The 4,826-nt window shown below is 36.4% G+C and overlaps 1 non-coding gene across 1 annotated transcript; it reads left to right on the top strand.

Moving 5' to 3' along the window:
* Positions 1-508: 508 nt before the first annotated feature.
* LOC112133959 (U6 spliceosomal RNA) lies at positions 509-615 on the top strand. The gene has a single exon (XR_002915557.1). It is a non-coding gene; the product is annotated as a U6 spliceosomal RNA (small nuclear RNA).
* The last annotated feature ends 4,211 nt before the right edge of the window (positions 616-4,826 follow it).

The following is a 4,826-nucleotide window of genomic DNA, read 5'->3' on the forward strand; positions in this document are numbered from 1 at the left end:
ATTGGAGCTAAATAATGTGTACATATGGACATAGAGAGTGGAATAACAGACATCAGAGACTCAGAAACATGGGAGGTTGATTAGGGATAAGAAATTAATGAGTTCAATGTTACACTAAAAGCTCAGACAACACAACTATGTCATATATCCATGTAACAAAACTGTGGTTATAGCTTCTAAATCTATAAAAATAATATAAAATTGTAATAGAATAATATGAAAAGTTAATGGTTTACCCTGGATTATATTCAGTACATTTTTCTTCATTAGAAGTACAAATGCTTGCATCCCAATTAGATTTAAATATTTTACCTGATTTACTAATCTAATAGAATCAAATTAAATAAAAGGTGTATGCCACATTTTTAACACTGACATGATAATAGCAAACCATGATTGAGTCTATTTTCCATTTTTGACAAATTATATTATTGCCTCTTACTTCTCTCAATATAATGAGCCATATGCATCACAAACATAAAGTAAAACTAAAATTTAAAAATTGTTTGCACTCACTTCAGCAGCACATATACTAAAATTGGAAGGATACAGACAAGATTAGCATGGTCCCTGTGCGAGGATGACATGCAAATTTGTGAAGCATTCCATATTTTTAATATAAAAGTAAAAAACCCATCCAAAGGATAGCAACTTCAAAGTTTAAAGGAACATCAGCCCATACAGATGAGAAAGAACCAGTGCAAGAATTCTGGCAACTCAAAAAGCCAGAGTGTCTTTTTACCTCCAAATGGCCACACTAGTTCTCCAGCAATAGTCCTTAACTGAAATGGCTGAAATGATAGACATAAAATTCAGAATCAAGATAGAAATGAAGATCATCATGATTCAGCAGAAATCCAAAACCTAATGCAAGGAATCTAAGGAATTCAGGAAAAAAATACAGGAGCTGAAAGATGAAATAGCCATTTCAAGAAAGAACCAAACTGATCTGATAAAGTTGGGAAACTCACCAAAAGCATTTCATAATACAATTGTTAAGTATTAACAGCAGAATAGACCAAGCTGAGGAAAGAATTTCAGAGCTTGAATACCAATTCTTCAAATTATTTCGGTCAGACAAAAACAAAGAAAAAAAAAGAATGAATAAAACCTCCAAGAAACATGAGATTATATAAAGAGACCAAATCTACAATTCATTGGCTTCCCTGAAAGAGAGAGAGAAAAGGCAAGAAACTTGGAAAATATATTTGAGGATATTGTTCATGAAAATTTCCCTGACGTTGCTAGAAAGGCCAACATTTAAATTCAGAAAATGCAGAGAGCCCTTGCAAGATAACATACGAGATGAGCATCTTCAAGACATATACTCATCAGACTTTTCAAGGTTAACATGAAAGAAGATCTCTACAATAAGAATTACAAAATACTCCTCAAGGAAATCAGAGACAACACAAACAGATGGAAAAACATTCCATGCTCAGGAATAATAAGAATCAATATTGTTAAAATGACCATGTTTTCCAAAGCAATTTACAGATTCAATGCTATTCCTATCAAACTACCAATGACATTTTCCGCAGAATTAGAAAAAATTATTCTAAAATTCTATGGAACCAAAAAAGAGCCTGAAGATCCAAGGCAATTATAAGCAAAATGAACAATGCTGGAAGCATCATATAACCCAACTTTAGACTATATCACAAGACTACAGTAACCAAAATGGTATGATACTGTATAATAACAAACACACAGACCAATGGAACAGAATAGAGAGCCCAGAAATATGGCCATACACTTACAACCATCTTCTCTTTAACAAATTCAACAACAACAAGCAATGGAGAAAGGACTCCCTATTCAATAAATGACACTGGGATAACTGGCTAACCATATGCAGAAGACTGAAACTGAATCCATTCCTTAAATCATATACAAATCAACTCAAGATGGATTAAAGACTTAAATGTAGGCTGGATGTGGTGGCTCATGCCTGTAATCCCATCACTTTGGGAGGCCGAGATGGGTGGATCACCTGAGGTCAGGAGTTCAAGACTAGCCTGGCCAACATGGTGAAACCTCGTCTCTACTAAAAGTACAAAAATTAGCCTGGTGTGGCGGTGCATGCCTGTCATCCCAGCTACTCAGGAGGCTGAGGCAGGAGAATCGCTGGAACCTGGGAGGCAGAGGTTGCAGTGAGCCGAGATCATGCCACTGCACTCCAGCCTGGGTGACAGAGTGAGACCCCCATTGCAAAAAAACAAAAAAAGAAGACTTAAATATAAAACTTAAGACTATAAAAACTCTGGAAGAAAGCCTAGGAAATACCATTTTGGATATAAGAATAAGCAAAGATCTTATGACAAAGATACCTAAAGTAATTGCAACAAAAACAAAACTTGACAAATGGAACCTAATTAAACTAGAGACCTTCTGCACAGCAAAAGAAATCATCAGCAGGATAAAGAGATAACTCACAGAATGGGAGAAAATATTTGCAAACTATGCATCTGAGAAAAGTCTGATATCTAGAATCTATAAGGAACTTAAACAATTTTATAAGCAAAAAAAGAAACAACCCCACTAAAAAGTGGGCAAAGGACATGAACACACTATTCAAAAGAAGATATGCACAGGACCAACAAGCATATGAAAAAATCCTCAACATCACTAATCATTTGAGAAATGCAAATCAAAATGGCAAGAAGATACCATCTCACACCAGTCAAAAAATAACAGGTGCTGGTGGGGTTGCGGAGGAAAGGGAATGCTTAAACACCACTAGTGGGAATATAAATTAGTTCAGCCATTGTGGAAACCAGTTTGATCCTCTCTCTAAGAACTTAAAACAGAATTACCATTCAACCCAGCAATCCCATCATTGGGTGTATATACTCAAAGGGATATAAACCATTTGATATGGTTTGGTTCTGTGTCCCCACCCAAATCTCATCTTGTAGCTCCCATTTCCCATGTGTTGTGGGAGGGACCCAGTGGGAAATAACTGAATCTTGGGAATGGGTCTTTCCCATACTGTTCTCATGATAATGAATAAGTTTCATGAGATCTGATGGTTTTAAAAATGGGAGTTTCCCTGCACAAGCTGTCTTTCTTTGCCTGCTGCCATCCATGTAAGATGTGACTTGCTCCTTCTTGCCTTCCACCATGATTGTGAGGCCTCCCCAGGCATGTGGAACTGTAAGTCCAATAAACCTCTTTCTTTTGTAAATTGCCCAGTATGGGTATGTCTTTATCAGCAGTGTGAAAACAGACTAATACACCATTCTACCATAAAGAAACATGCACTTATATGTTCATCACAGCACTATTAACAATAGAAAATACATGGAATTAACCTAAATGTCCATCAACAGTAGACTGGATAAAGAAAATGTGGTACATGTACACCATGCAATACCACACAGCCATAAAATAAAAGAATGAGATTATGCGTTTTGCAGCAACATGGATGGAGCTGGAGGACATTATCCTAAGTGAACTAATGCAGGAATAGAAAATCAAGTGTCACATGTTCTCGTTTATAAGTGGGAGCTAAACATTGAGTAGAGATAGACACAAAGAAGGGAACAATAGACATCAGAGCCAATTTGAGGTGGGAGGGTGAAAGGAGACTGAGATCAAAAAACTACCTGTTGGGTACTATGCTTATTATGTGAATGACAAAATATTCTGTAGCCAAACCTCCACAACACGCAGTTTACCTAAATAACAAACATGCACATGTACCCTTGAAACTAAGGAATATCTTAAGAATAAAAATGAAGATAAAAAAGTGTTGCCTTCCTGAGAAGCAAGGAATTTTCCTTTTAATTTAAATATGAGTTGAAGTAAAATTAGTCTTAAATTGGTTTGTTTAGAAATGAGAAGTAAAAATCTGAAGTAGGAGGATAATAACCAGATGAGAAAAGTTTGAGGCACATTTGAGACATAAATAAGTGTCCTTTGAGAGAGGTAATAGAGAGTAGTAGTTAAAATCATAACCTTGGCTGTCAAATGAAACAATGATACAATTTTGATACAATTTCAGCTTTGCCACCTGATAACAATAACACTATAGGCAATTGGTTTAACCTCACTTACCCTCATTTTCTTATATTGTTACATGGAGTGTTTGGGATGATTAAATAAGATAATGTTCCCAAATCATTTATTGATCCCTGGATTACAGTGAACGTTCAATAATAGGTAGATATTACATTTCTGACAGTGATGCTGATGGTGATGGTAGTTGTCGTGGCAATTAGAAAACAACTGAAAGCTTTCAGTTTAGGACCCTTTGTGATACAAGGGGATAAAAGTAATCTGGAATTTTGGATATATGATAACTTTAATGTCTTTAGAATATCTGGATTAATCTGGAAGAGATTATCCTAAGTGATAAAAATTCTGGGTCACCACTGAACAGGTAATATCTGGCGTTATTACCCAAGACAAGTGTGTTAAATGAGACAAAAATAAATGACCAAGAAACACTGACACTCATTGCATTTAAAGAGAGAAAAGAGCTCTCATGGAGTCAGAAAAAAGATAGAAGATAATATTATCAAAGAAGCCAAGGCAAAATAATTTCTTGATTAAAAGATTAAACTGCAATAGTGAAGACATCTCAAGAGAGTGAAGACCGAGAGGAAATCATTGGATGTGGCAGTTAAGACATCCATTAATTGGAGGGAGGAGCCAAGATGGCCGAATAGGAACAGCTCCCATCTACAGCTCCCAGCGCGAGTGACGCAGAAGACGGGTGATTTCTGCATTTCCATCTGAGGTACTGTGTTCATCTCACTAGGGAGTGCCAGACAGTGGGCGCAGGTCAGTGGGTGAGTGCACCGTGCGCCAGCCGAAGCAGG

This window comes from Pongo abelii, chromosome 5, assembly GCF_028885655.2.
Source record: "Pongo abelii isolate AG06213 chromosome 5, NHGRI_mPonAbe1-v2.0_pri, whole genome shotgun sequence".
Lineage (NCBI taxonomy): Eukaryota > Metazoa > Chordata > Mammalia > Primates > Hominidae > Pongo > Pongo abelii.